This window comes from Colobus angolensis, unplaced genomic scaffold (assembly GCF_000951035.1).
Source record: "Colobus angolensis palliatus isolate OR3802 unplaced genomic scaffold, Cang.pa_1.0 Scaffold289, whole genome shotgun sequence".
Classification (NCBI taxonomy): Eukaryota; Metazoa; Chordata; class Mammalia; order Primates; family Cercopithecidae; genus Colobus; species Colobus angolensis.
In genome coordinates, this window is record NW_012116143.1 from 679,327 (window position 1) to 694,971 (window position 15,645).

Below are 15,645 nucleotides of genomic sequence, written 5' to 3' on the forward strand. Positions count from 1 at the left end.
CTCATCACCTCTTAAAGGCTCCACCTCTTTATACGGTTACAGTGGCAATTAGGTTTGCAACACATAAATTTTAGGGAACACATTCAAATCAGCCCTTTAGGGAAATGGTAATCCAAACTACAATGAGATGTCACTTCACATCCATTAGGATGGCTATTATTTAAAAAAGAAAAAAAACAGAAAAATAACAAATATTGGCAAAGACATGGAGAAACTGGAACTCTTCTGCATTGCTGGCAGAAATGTAAAATGGTGCAGTCACTGTGGAAAATACTATGTCAATTCCTAAAAAAATTAAGCATAGAATTATGATACGATCCAGCAATTTCACTTCTGTGCATATACCCAAAAGAAGTGAAAGAAGGGCCTTGAACAGATATTTGTATTTCCATGTTCACACCAGCATTATTAACAATAGCTAAAAGGTGGAAGCAATTAAAGTGTCCATTAATGTGTGGACAGATAAACAGAATGGTGGTACATACATACAAAGAAATATTGTTCAGCTTTAAAAAGAAAGGAAATTTTGACACATACTACAATATGAATGAATCTTAAGGGTACTGTGCTAAGTAAAATAAGCCAGATGCAAAAGTAAAAATATGATTCCATTTACATGAGGTTCTAGAATAACTTAAATTTTGGCAAATTCATAGAGACAGAAAAGCAGAACAGAATGATAGTTACCAGGGGCTTTAGGGAGTGGAGAATGGGAAATTAATGTTTAATCATTACAGAATTTCTATCGGGGAAGAAAAAAAGTTCTAGAGATGGATGGTGATGATGATTGCACAACAATGTGAATGTACTTAATGATACAGAACTGTATACTTTAAAATGGTATATGTTTATGTTACGTATATTTCACCACAATAAAAAAGCAAAGTTCAACTATATGCTGCTTAAAGAAATACATTTTAAACAAAAAGACACAAGAAGGTAAAAAGTAAAAGAATGTAAATACATATACACACTGTATTAGTCTGTTCTCACATTGCTTTAAATAAATACCTGAGCCAAAAGCAATTCAACAAAAGCAAAAATTGACAAGTGGTATCCAGTGAAACTGAAGAGCTTCTGCACAGCAAAAGAAACTATCTGAGTGAACAGACAACCTACAGAATGCGAGAAAACTTTTGCAATCTATTCATCTGACAAAGGTCTAATATCCAGAATCTACAAGGAACTTAAACAAATTTACAAGAGAAAAAAGGATTAAAAAGTGGGCAAAGGAGATGAACAGACACCTCTCAAAGGAAGACATACATGCCACCAACAAACATGAAAAAAAGTTCAACATCACTGATCATGAGAAAAATGTAAATCAATACCACAATGAGATACCATCTCACACCAGTCAGAATGGCTATTATTAAAAAGACATAAAACAACAGATGCTGGTGAGCTGGCCAAGAAAAAGAAATGCTTTTACACTGTTGGTAGAAATGTAAATTAGTTTAACCATTGTGAAGACAGTGTGGCCATTCCTCAAAGACCTACAGGCAGAAATACCATTTGACCCAGCAATCCCATTACTGGGCATATATGCAAAGAAACATAAATCATTCTATTATAGAGACACACACTCACGTATGTTCATTGCAGCACTATTCACAATAGCAAAGACATGGAATCAATGTAAATATCCATCAACAAGACTGGATAAAGAAAATGTGGTACATATACACCATGTAATACCAGGAAGTCATAAAAAGGAATGACATAATGTCCTTTGCAGAGACATGAATAGAGCTGGAAGCCATTATCTTCAGCAAACTAATGCAGGAACAGAAAACCAAACACCACATGTTTTCACTTATAAGTGGGGGCTGAATGATGAGAACACATGGACACATGCAGGGGGACAACACACACTGGGGCCTGTTGGAGGAGGGTGGTGGGGGGAGAGAGAGCATCAGGAAGCATAGCTAATGGATGCTGGGCTTAATACCTAGGTAATGGGATGATTTGTACAGCAAACCATCATGGCACACGTTTACCTATGTAACAAATCTGCACATCCTGCACATGTACCCCCGAACTTAAAATAAAAGTTGAAGAAAACATAAAAGAAATACCTGAGACTGGTTAACTTACAAGAAGAGAGGTTTCATTGGTTCATGGTTCTGCAGGCTGTACAGGAAGCATGGAGGCATCTGCTTCTGGGGAAACCTCAGGGAGCTTTTACCCATGACAGAAGGCAAAGTAGGAACAGGCACTTCAAGAACAAGAGAGAGGACAACGAGGTGCCACACATTTTTAAATGATCAGATCTTGGGAGAACTCACTCATTATCACAAGGATAGCACCAATGGATGACACTAAACCATTCATGAGAAATCCACCTCCATGATCCAATCACTTCCCACCTGGCCCACCTCCAACATTCAGGATTATATTTCAACATGAGATTTGGGCAGGGACACACATCTGAACTATATCTCACACACTCACACACACACACACAAACACACCGTGCTACTCCCAGTAAGAAGAAAGTGGCAGTGGCTGTATTAATGTCAGAAAAAAATATAGTTTAGAGCAAAAAAGATTAAAAAGGACATTTCATAAGGACAAGAAGGTAAATTAATCAGAAATATGTAACAATCAGAAATATTTAAGCACCTAATAACGAGTGACTTTCAAAATACATGAAGCCAAAACTGATAGTAATACAAAGAGAAATAGATAAATCCATAATTATGGTTGGAGATTTCAATATCTTCTCAATAACTAATAGAACAAGTACCAAACTCAATAAGGACAGAGTAGACTAAGGAAAACATTATCAATCAACTTGAGTTGATTGACATTTATAGAACACCATGCCCAATAATACCAGAATATATATTTTTCTCAAAATCCTGTGAAACATTTGCCAAGACAGACCATATTCTGAGCCATGAGATAGATCTTAATAAATCAAAAAGGATTCAAATTATACAAAATATGTTCTCGGACCACAATGGAATTTTTAAAAATCAGTAATGGAAATATCCTTAGAAAATTCCCAAATCATTGAAAGCTAATTAAACTACTACTAAATAACTCATGAATCAAAAAAGTAAATAAAAATGGAAATTTGAAAGTATTTTGAACTAAACAAGATGAAAACACAACATATCAAATGTCATTAAACCAATACTTAACAGGAAATTTAAAGCACTCAGATATGAAAAAATAAAGGAAGGTTTCAAATCAATGAATTTCAGCTTCTACCTTAAGAAACTAGCAGCAAAAGAGCAAATAAAACCAAAGTAGGCAGGAAAAATGATATAATAAAAGTCAAATTGGAAATTAAAGAAATAAAAAACAGAAAAGTAGAGAAAACTAAAACAGCTCTTTGAAATCAATAAAGCCTGTAGCAGATAGATCAGAAAAAAAGACAGAAATTACCAACATCAGAAATGAAACAGGTGACATCACTACAGATTCTACAAATATTAAAAGAATAATATGGGAGAAACAGGAGGGCGAGACTACAAACTAGCAAGGATGGGGTAAGGTTAGGGAGGGAAGGGAAGTAGGGGAGAGAAGCAATCATGAGAGGAAAAAAATGCAACTTCCCAAAATAAAAAGCAAAGATTGCATTAGGAGCGAACAGAGCTGCAGAAATAGATGGCAGCTTCGTCTGACTGAAACAAAGGGGCCACTGGATGTCTGTCTTCTTGGGGGGTGAGCCAGACAGACTGATAAACAGCCTCAACTGTGTTGAGGGGAGGGTTTCGCCTCCCATTTTGCCCTGCAGCAGCAGCATGGACGTGTTGGCTAGTTATAGTATATTCCAGGAGCTACAACTTGTCCATGACACCGGCTACTTCTCGGCTTTGCCATCCCTAGGGACCTGGCAGCATGAATAAGTAAATGGAAGAAAGGAAGTCTAGAAGCCTTACTTCCAGGATATCCTGGAAGATATTTACTTGTGGGAGTGAAGACCCCTGAGGGAAACACAGGATAAGAGAAAGGGTCCCATAAGGAGAACAGAGACTGAGAGAAGAGGGAATATTCCAGAAGAGATATGCCTTGAATTGGAACGCTACCTACAGATGGAGCCCAGGAGGATCTCGGAGACCTTTGGTGAGGACTTGGTCTGTTTCCTCCATGCTTCTCCTCCCTGGTGCATTGAGGAAAGCTTCCGTCGCTTAGACCTCCTACTGCTCCCCGTGGAAGCGGCCATCTGTGAGAAGAGCTTGGCAGTGGACATCTTGCTCTCTGGGGAAAAGTTGCTATCTGAGACCTGCCTCAGCCTCCAGCCACCAACTCTTCTCTAGACAGCTACACAGCTGTCAACCAGGTCCAGCTCAACACAGTGACCTCATTAATGTCCCCATCATCCCCTGAGCTCAGCCGCCATCTGGTCAAAACCTCACAAACTCTTTCTGCCGTGGATGGCACAGTGATGCTGAAACTAGTGGCCAAGAAGGGTGCTCTCATCTCCGTAAAGGTGGGAGGGATCACAACAGCTTCAGCAGCTGTGACGGCTGCTGGAGCCGTTAAGAGTGGACAGAGCGACAGTGACCAAGGAAGGCCAGGGGCTGAAGCATGTCCCTAAAACAAGAAGAGGGTTCACTGCTGTCAGTTTAACGGGTGCCAGGAAGTTTATACAAAAAGTTCCCACTTAAAGGCCCACCATAGGATTCACACAGGTGAGAAGCCTTACAGGTGTTCATAGGAGGGATGCGTGTAGCGTTTAGCATGAAGCGATGAGCTCACCAGGCACTCCAGGAAACACACAGGTGCAAAGCTCTTCAAATGCTACCGCTGCGACGGGTATTTTTCAAGGTCTCACCATCTTGCCCTCCATATGAAGAGACATATCTAAAAAACCGAAAGGCCAGAGTTGCAGTGGCATCAGTCAGTGTCTAAAGGAAATACCATGAGGCACGGGGCTGGACTTCAGGCAGGGACCCACTGCCTTGCAGAAGAAAGTTCTCACTTATAAACTTCTGTACACACATACACACACTCACATACAGACCCACACACATACACATTGTCATGCACTCAACCGTATTTGAAATATATAAGTCTCTTTTTTACGCCTTGCCCTAGCTAGATGGAAGAAGATGAAGAAGGCAACCAGGTGAATTCAGCAAGGCAGACTGGCTGCTTACTTTAGCACTATTCGAATTATTTCCCGCTGTTGCCAATGGAAATCAAAGAAAATGGATGTGACATCTCTGCAGGTGGATGGCACTCTGAGGGGTTTATTTCACTAGCTTCTCAGTTCAACTTGATAGGAGAATTCAGCATCTTAAAGTTTGTGTATGTGTAGCACTAATGTTTCTTTTTAAATAGTTGGGGGAAAATGACCTAGAAAACCAAATTGCAGTTTGGTAGCCAAAATTAACTCTTGCTTTATTTGTCCTTTGTGTGTGAAAAGTCCTACTATTCCGTGCGTCAGACTTCCTCAGAGAACTGTTGACTGGTTTTGGTTCTTCTTAGTACTATTGAGATCTTTCACGTTGATCCCAAAGGCCTTAGCAGCAGCAGACTCTGGAATAACATCTTACACCTTTCTGGCCTGCATTTCTGTAGACTTCACTCTCAAGGGAGGAGTTTTCTTTTCTTACTTTTTGACTCTTGCACACCATATGCACCAGGGATTCTGGAAACTCCTAGCATGACTGCAAAGTGGCCAAGAGAATAAAGTCCTTGACGATAAATCACAGTATATCCCTTGAGCCTCACCTTGTTGCCGGTGCTAGATTTTTTCTTTTTAATCTCTCCATTTCTTGCTAACGAAAACTTGAAAAGCTTATTTGGAAGCTTAAGTGTTTTATCTTTTCTCCCTGGACTAAACCTCTTCAGGACTCTCTCTAATACCTGAATGTTCAGCTCTCACAACAGCCAATCAGATGGGACATCACAGTTCTCTCATCCTCCTTGAGGCATAATGACCTCAGCTCATAATGATCAACCGTTGTGCTGGGTGTCATTGCTACCCCATAACCAGTTAAAGCATAGATGTCGCCAGTCTCAGAGGGCAGCTGTATATTTAACTCTGGCTTATGATGTGACAAAAAGCCAAAAGTATCACTCTTGCTAGGAGTGGGGAGACCTGAGGATGCCTCCCAAGTCTAGTGACTTCACAAAACATCATCCTATCTTCTCTCTCATGTCCACTGAGCTCCTATACCCCCATTTGTTACAATACACAACTTAAAATGCCACTGTGGGAGTGAAGCGTTGACATTTAAGAAAAAGGTTGAGGTGTTTCTTTCATGGGTTTTCTAAAAGGAGAGACACATTTGCTTCTTTTTTTTCTTTCTTTTTTTTTTTGGCTAGGCCCACCATGACTTGTGACCTAGAATCCCCAGGATTAACAGAGGCCCCACATTTACTCTGCAAGCTGACTCCAAAGGAGTCTACAGTCCTTACTTTTCATACCACACACACACACACATCCAATACTGGTCACTATCCACCTGCATTCCTAGCTAGCAGGTACTGGCCTCAACTCCAAAGATTGCCTTTAAGACCATCAAGTGGCCTATGCAAGCAAGCAGGGTGGTTATTAGGACAGAGTGTATATTTTGTATATTCTAGGACCATCCCTTCAAGACACGTTTATAAAATAAAAATGGTGCTTGGTCCACACACAGTTGCTGCTCCCTCCTACCAGCTGGCTCCCCTCCTGTCCTCCTTTGACTGTTTGACTCATTGACTGTTAAAATGCCACCCCATACATATTTGGGATGCAAAACTAATAAAAGAAACACAAACACATATATGACAGTAACCTTCAAGATCTGGGTTTTCAGCTTTCTGCAGCCTTTGTTTTCACTGAAATGTTGAAACTACTCATCTGAGGGCAAAGGAACCTCCTCACAAATGCTGTAGCTGCCAATTGGACACTTGGGGCATTGCGAGGTCTGGTCTCAAGAATTTCCTTTCTCCTTTTCCTTTTTTTCTATTTAGACCAAAAACAAACAAACAAAAAATAATACAAAACAACAAGAAAAGAAAAAACACCCTTAACACACACACACACACAATCTGTCCATTTGCCAGAGGCAATTAAATGTATGTTAGTTAGAGAGTATTTTTTAAAAATCCGTTTTATTCCAAAGATTTAAAACTAGACATGACTTAAAAATTTCTGGAGCACTGCCTGCTGACAATCTCATAGTTCTCTACTACAGTTGGGTACATTTTGTGGCCAGTAAAACAGGGCATACCATGGGATTATATTTGAATGCGTGGGGCATCCTTCCCAGATGAAGGATGTGTGAGGGACCTTGAACCTCAGCTGTATTAAACTGTAGCACCTCCAGTCAGTGTACTAGATGAAACTTTGGATACCCTGAATTCTGTTGGTTCCTTTCTTTTCCTTTATGTAGCAACCTCCAGCATGAATGCATGCACACACCAGTGATGGCATTAAGCCATGGCTGCCACGATTTGCAAATGTTCTCTTCCAAGCTGGAGCTGCTCTTGCCTCTCAAAATGCTATTATTAAGGGTTTAAAATACTTAATTTAATTTTTGAACTGATGAACTGACCAATGCAAGGCTCTATTAAAAAGAAAATTTAAAAAAAGAATAATATGGAAAGATTATGAACAACTTTATGCCAATAAATCCAACAATTTCCAAATTAGTTGGAAGGCAAATTACCAAAACTCATGCAAGAAGAAGTTTAAAACTTGAATACCCTTATTATCTATTTAAAAAATCAATAATGTAGTTTAAAACCTTCCCTAAAAGAAAATTCAAGGCTCAAATGACTTCACTAGTGAATTCTACCACACATTTAAGGAAGAAATAATATCTATTCTATACAAACTCTTTCAAAAAATTGAAAAGGAAGTAGTACTTCCCAATTCATTCTATGAAGCTAGCATTACCCTGACACCAAACCAGATACAGCTATTATAAAAAAAACTATAGACCAGGGGTATCAATTTTTTTGCTTCCCTGGGCCACCCATAAGATACACTAACACTAATGATAGTTGATGAGCTAAAAACAAAAACAAAAACTGCAAAAACTCATGTTTTAAGAAAGTTTACAAATTTGCATTGGGCTTCATTCAAAGCTGTTCCGGGATGCATGCAGCCCATGGGCCATGGATTAAACAAGCTTGCTACAAACCAATATCCCTCATGAACACAAACACAAAAATTATGAACAAAAGTTTCAACAAACTGAATCCAATATTCTTTTAAAATACACACACATACCTGGTTTTGTTGTCCTTTGCTTTATTGTGCTTTGCAGATATTGCTTTTTCTTTTACAAATTAAAGGTTTGTGACAACCTTTAGTTGAGCAAGTCTATCAGTGGCATTTTTCCCACAATATATGCTCACTTTATGCTTCTATGTCACATTTTGATAATTATCACAATATTTCCAAATTCATTGTTATTATTATATCTGTGCTACAGTTTGAATGTTTGTCCCCTCTGCCACTCATGTTGAAACATGATCCCCATTGTGGCAGTACTGAGAGCTGGACCTTTTAGAGGTGATTAGGTCACGAGGGTTCTGCTCTCACAAGTAGATTAATCCATTCATGAATTAATGGGTTACTGGATTAACTGGTTATCACAATACTGGAACTGGAGGCTTTATAGGAAGAGGAAAAAACACCTGAGGTACCACACCTAGCCTCCTCACCATGTAATGCTCGGTACCACCTTGGGACTCTGTAGAGAGTCCCTACCAGAAAGAAGGCCCTCACCAGATAAGTCCTCTCAATGTTGGATTTCTCAGCCTCCATAAATGTCAGAAATAAATTATTTCTCCTTATAAATTACCCAGTTTCAGGTATTCTGTTATAAGCAACAGAAAACAGACTAAAAGAATCTATTATGGTGATCTATGATGAGTGATTTTTAATGCTACTATGGTAATTGTTTTGAGGCATGACAAACTGCCCCCATATAAAACAGCAAACTTAATGGATAATGACTATGTGTACCTGACTGCCCCACCAACTGGCTGTTCCTCCCTCCCTCTCTCCTCTCCTGCCCCCGCCCCCGCCTCTCCTCCTCCCACTCTTCCCTCTACCTCTCCTCTCCGCTCTCCCCTCTTTCCTCTCTCTCTCTGTCTCCCTCCCTCCCTCCTCCACCCTCCCTATTCCTGAGAAACAGTATTTAAATTAGGCCAATTAATAACCCTAAAATGACTTCTAACTTTTCAAGGGAAAGGAAGAGTCATACATCTCTCACTTTAAATCAAAAGCTAGAAATTACTAAATTTAGTGATGAAGGCATGCCAAAAGCTGAGATAAGTCAAAAGCTAGTCCTCCTGCATCAAAAAGGTAGTCAAGTTGTGAATGCAAAGGAAATGTTCTTGAAGGAAATTAAAAGTGCTACTCCAGTGAACACATGAATGGTAAGAAAGCAAATCAGCCTCCTTGTGGATATGGGGAAAAATTTAATGGTCTAGATAGAAGATCAAACAACCCACAAAATTCCCTTTCAGACAAAGCTAATCCAGAAAAAGGCCCTACCTCTCTCAATTCTAAAAGTATAAACTAGAAAACCTAGAGGAAATGCATAAATCTCTGGAACATAAAACTTCCCACGATTAAACCAGAAGGAAGTAGAACCCTGAACAGACCAATAATGAGTAATAAAACTGAAGCTGTAATAAAAAATATTCCAACAAAAAAGCCCAGGACCACGTGGATTCACAGATAAATTTACCAGATGTACAAAGAAGTCTGGTACCAATCTAACTGAAATTATTCCAAAAGATCAAGAAGGAAGGATTCCTCCCTAACTCATTTTATGAAGCCAGTATCACCCTGATACCAAAATCAGGCAAGAACACAATAAAAGAAAACTAAGGTCAATATCCCTGAGGAATAATAGATGTAAAAATCCTCAACAGAATACAAGCAAACTGAATCCAACAGCACATCAAAAATATAATACATCATGATTAAGTGGGTCTTATTCTAGGGATGCAAGGATGCTTAAACATACACAAATCCATAAGTGTGATTCACAACATAAACAGAATTAAAAACAAAAACTATATGATTATCTCAATAGATGCAAAGAAAGTATTCAATAATATCCAACATTCCTTCATGATTAATACCCTCAACAATCTAGGCACTGAAGGAACATACCTCAAAATAATAAAGGCTATGTAGGACAAACCCACCATCAACAACATAGTGAACGGGGAAGAGTTCAAAGCATTCCCCCTAAGAACTGGAATAAGAAAAGGGTGTACATCCTCACCACTTTTATTCAACATAGTACTGGAAGTCCTAGCCAGAGCAATTAGGCAAGAGAAAGAAATAAAGTGCATCCAACTTGAAAAATAAGAAATCAAATTATCTCTGATCACTGATGACATGATCTTATACCTAGAAAACTCTAAAGACTCCTCCAAGAGACTCCTAGACTTGGGAAAAAAAAAAGTTTCAGGATACAAAAACAACATACAAAAATCAAGAGCATTTCTATGTACCAATAACACTCAAACTGAGAATGAAATAAAAAACTCAATTCCATTTACAATGCACACACATACACAGAGGACCTAGGAATACATTTAATCATTTAACCAAGGAGGAAGAGATCTCTATAAGGAGAACTACAAAACAATGATGAAATTAAAATGACATAAACAAATGGAAAAATATCCCATACTCATGGATTGGAATAATCAATATTGTTAAAATGACCATACTGCCCAAAGCAATATACAGAATCAATGCAATTCCTATCAAGTTACCAATGTCATTTTTGACAGCATTAGAAAAAAAAAATCCTAAAATTCATATGGAACCAAAAAAGAGCATAAATAGCCAAAGCAATCCTAAGCAAAAAGAACAAAGCTGTAGTATCACATTACTGCAAGGTTATAGTAAGCAAAACAGTATGGCACTGGTATAAAAACCATATAGATCAATGGAACAAAATGAAGAACCCAGAAATAAATCCACATATCTACAACCAATTGATCTTTGATAAAACACACAGTGGGGAAAAAACATCCTATTCAAGAAATGATGCTGGAAAAATTGGCTAGCCATATGCAGAAGAATGAAACTGGACCTGCATCTCTCATCATATACAAAAATTAACTCAAGATTAAATAAAGACTTAAATGTAAGACCCTAAACTATAAAAATCCTACAAGAAACCTTATAAACACTCTTCAGGTCACTGGCCTAGGCAAATAATTTATAACTACAACATCAAAAGCAAATGCAACAAAAACAAAAATAGACAAATGGGACTATATTAAATTAAAAAGCTTCTGCCGAGTAAAAACAATAATCAACAAAGTCAACAGACAACTTACAGAATGGGAGAAAATATTTCCAAACTGTGCATGTATCAAAGGACTAATATCCAGAATCGTCAAGGAACTCAACCATATCAACGAGAAAAAATCCCATTAAAAAGTGGGTAAAGGACATGAACAGATACTTCTTAAAGGAAGATGCATAAGTGGCCAAGAAACATGAAAAAAATTCTCAACATCACTAAGCAGAAAAATGCAAATTAAACCCATGTAATGGTTAATAATGAGTGTCAACTTGATTGTATTGAAGGATGCAAAGTACTGTTCCTGGGTGTGTCTGTGAGGGTGTTGCCAAAGGAGATTAACATTTGAGTCAGTGGACTGGGAAAGGCAGACCCACCCTCAATCTGGGTGGGCAAAACCTAATCAGCTTCCAGTGAGGCCAGAATACAAGCAGACAGAAGAAACTGAAAAGACCAGTCTGGCTTAGCCTCCCAGACTACATCTTTCTCCCGTGCTGATGCTTCCTACCCTTGAACATCGGACTCCAAGTTCTTCAGCTTTGAGACTCAGACTTGCTTCCTTGCTCCTCAGCTTGCAGATGACCAATTGTGGCACCTTGTGATCATGTGAGTTAATACTCCTTAATAAACTCATATATATATATGAGATATATAACAGGATATATATATGATATATAACAGGATATATATATAATCCTATTAGTTCTATCCCTCTAGAGAACCGTGACTAATACAATCCACAATGAGATGCTATCTCACACGAGTCAAAATGACTATTATTAAAAAGTCAAAAAAAAAAAATAGATGTTGGTATGAATGTGGAGAAAAGGGAACACATACATTATTGGTTTAAATGTAAATTAGTACAACCTCTATAGAAAACAGTATGGAGATTCCCCAAATAACTGAAGTAGAATTACCATTCAACCCAGGAATCCTACTACTGACTACTGGGTATCTACTCAAAGGAAAAAAAATCATTATATAGAAATGACACTTGCGCTCATATGTTTATTGCAGTGCTATTCACAATAGCAAAGTCATGAATCAACCTAAGTGTCCATCTACAGATGAGCAGAGAAAGCAAATGTGGTAAATATACACCATGAAATACTATGCAGCCATAAAAAAAAAGAATGAAATCATGTACTTTGCAGTCCAGGATGGAGCTGGAGGTCATCCTCCTAAATAAAATAACCCAGAAACAGAAAACCAAATATATATGTTCTCATTTATAAGTGGGAGCTAAACAGTGGGTACACCTGGACATAAAGGTGAATATAATAGACACTGGGGACTCCAAAAGCGGGCAGGGAGAGATGAGGGTAAGGGTTGAGAAATTAATTGTTGGGTCCAATGTTCACTATTTGGGTTATGGGCACAACAGAAACCCAAACTTCACTATTACATCGTATATCCATGAAATAAAACTGCACATGTATCCCCTGAATCTAAAATAAAATAAATATAAATGTTCAATATATAAAAATTATCATCATAAAACCTTAGTTTTTAAGCTTTTTTCTCCCTAAGGAGTTTAGGTAAAATTTACTATACTACAGTGAATTGCACATCTTTATTTTACAAACCGATGACTTTCAATAAATATATACACCCAAGTAATTCACACCTGTCAAGATACAGAATATTTCCATCACCCAAGGGAGTACTCTCATGCTTCTTTCCAGACCATACACCACCCCATCACCCAGAGAAAACAATTTTTCTGATTTTGTTCACTATTGTTTTGCCTATTCCAGATCAGATAAAGTACATTATGTTATAAATTATTTTGCTTGGGTTCTTTCACACATTCATGTTGTGGCTGTCAGTTTGCTTCGTTTTATTGTTGAGTAGTGCTCCATTTTATAAATACAATACAGTTTGTTTGTCCAATGAAGATAAATATTGATGGACATTTGGGTTAGTTCCAGTTTTTAGCTATTATGAGTTAAGGTGCTATAAACATTCATGTACAAGCCTTTTTATACACATACAATTTAGAGATATATAATTTCATTTTTGTTGGGTAAATACCTAAAATTGGCATTGTATAAGAAACTGCCAAACCTTTCCCTCAATTGGTTGTACCATTTTATAATCTCAACAGCAATGTATGAGTTATATTAATATTAATATGTCTTGATCAACATTTTATCTTTTCAGTCTTTTCATTTTAATCATCTGGTGAGTCAATTGTGTTTTTTCATTGTGATTTCACTTTTGAGTTTCTCTGATAACTAATGATATTAAGCACCTCCTGCTCTTTATTTTGTTGTTCAAAGTGTTCCAGCTTTGGCCATTGGAAGCTGTTTTTGTTTGCTTTTGTGCTCTTATAAAGCATCCTTATAAAGGTAGGTGTGTCTTTTGCTTTTTTGTTTGTTTTGAGCACTTCCTTACATTCTGTTACCACAGGATGTTCTTGGCTTATCTTGAGTATTTCCTGCCCCAGTTCTGGAATCAGTCATTTCTCCAAGTCCTGATTCCTTTTATTAGAGAATGTTATTGGAAACTAGAATCTGGAGACCACATTTGCTCATTGCTACTGGGATATTGTTGCTTGTAGGCTGTCTTAGCTGACAGAGCAAGGATATGTGTGTGTGTGTGTGTACTAACCTGTGCAATACATATATCTATAAACATTTCTGCTTGCAACTATCTGTAGATCTATTTAGCTAAACATAAGCTCATACATATGTCTCCAACTCTTATACAGTACCATATAGATCATTCTAATCTTCTTTTCTGGCTTATCTGTAGATTCTCACTCCAGCAGTGAGAAAACTGGCTTGTATCCTACATCATCCATTTACTTAATTGTTCAATTCCAGTACAGACATTTAGTAGTATTAGAATTGTTAATCCATATCCTCATGGAAAACATCTTTATCAACTAGAGTACAGTGCTTATATGCAGTTCCTATTGTATTTAGCCTTATAGACTTCACTCATTTCCATAGTTATCTAGGTTGTCACCTTCCCCACCACCTTCACTGAGGTTGTTTTACATATCTGTAATACAGATTCTCTTGTCATATATGCATTCCCTCTTGGATATCCCAATCTCTTAAATGATTTTCTTAAATTGCATACATAGAGTTTCACACTAGTGTTGTAAAGCTGCATGGGTTTTGACAAATGCATGCCATGTATCTACTATGACAGTAACATATAGGATAGCTTCACAAACCTAAACTGTAACTAGTCAACTATTAAACTTTCAACTATTCAACTAAAACTAAAACTAAACTTCAACTGTTGAACTCTCCCTACATCCCCCTAAACTCTTGCTAACAACTGACTTTTACCAACTCTTTAGTTTTGTCTATTCCAAAAAGTCTTATCATCAGAGTTATGTAGTATGTAGCCTTTTCAGACAGGCTTCTTTCACTTAGTATTATGCATCTAAAGCTCATCTGTACATTTTTCCTGGCTTGATAGATCATCTTCATCACTGACTAAGATTTAACTGTATGGATATACCATCGTTGGTTTATCCATTCACCGATTGAAAAGTTATCTTGGTGGCTATATATATTTTCTTTCTTATTTTCTCCCAGTATAGCTTGGCTACTCATTTTGATAAGAAGTTTTATATTTGATTAATTTTAACATATGTCTTCTTTTACAGTTATTCCTTCCTATGACTTGTCTAAAAATTTTTTGCCCTCTCCCCTGGTGCAAAGATATGTCCTTACATTTCCTTCTGTAAGTTTTATTTCATGTTTATGTTCATAATCGACTTTCAGTTAATATTTATTGTAAGTGGTTCCTTCTATTAAAAAATCAAATTTTGTATTGTTTCTTGCTAACATATAGAAATATAATTGATTTTCCTACTGTCTGTCTTATACTCACTTATTAATTCCAGAAAACTCACTTGTTAATTCCAGCCCCCTCTTCATAGATTTCTTGTCATTTACCACATAGATTAACATGTCATCTATGAATAAAAGCAATTTATGTATTTATTTCTGATCTATATACTGTTAATTTTTTTCTTGCCTCTTGCAATAGGTCAAATCTCCAATACAATGTTGAATAAGAGTGGTTATGGTGAATATCCTTGTCTTGTTCCTGTTCTTAAAGGGTATGATAGGCAGAATTCTAAAGATGTGCCCTAAGATTCCCATCCCCTGATTATTCAAATACTAATCTAGATATTGCTGTGTAGAGATTCTGAAGATAAATTTAAGGTTACTAATAAACTAACCTTAAATTAAAGAGATTATTTTGAATTAGCTAGGTGGACCCAATGTAATTACATAAGCCCTTGAGAGTAGAAGAAGAAGGCAGAAGAGTCAATCAGATACATGCTGAAGGGGAAGTAGCAGAGAAAAGATGATGCAGGATCGGGGCGGAGCAAGATGGCCGAATAGGAACAGCTCCAGTCTCCAACTCCCAG

At 37.4% G+C, this 15,645-nt stretch overlaps 1 pseudogene; it reads left to right on the forward strand.

The window, feature by feature from the left end:
• Positions 1-3,755: 3,755 nt before the first annotated feature.
• On the forward strand, positions 3,756-4,822 carry LOC105516714 (annotated as a pseudogene).
• Positions 4,823-15,645: the final 10,823 nt, after the last annotated feature.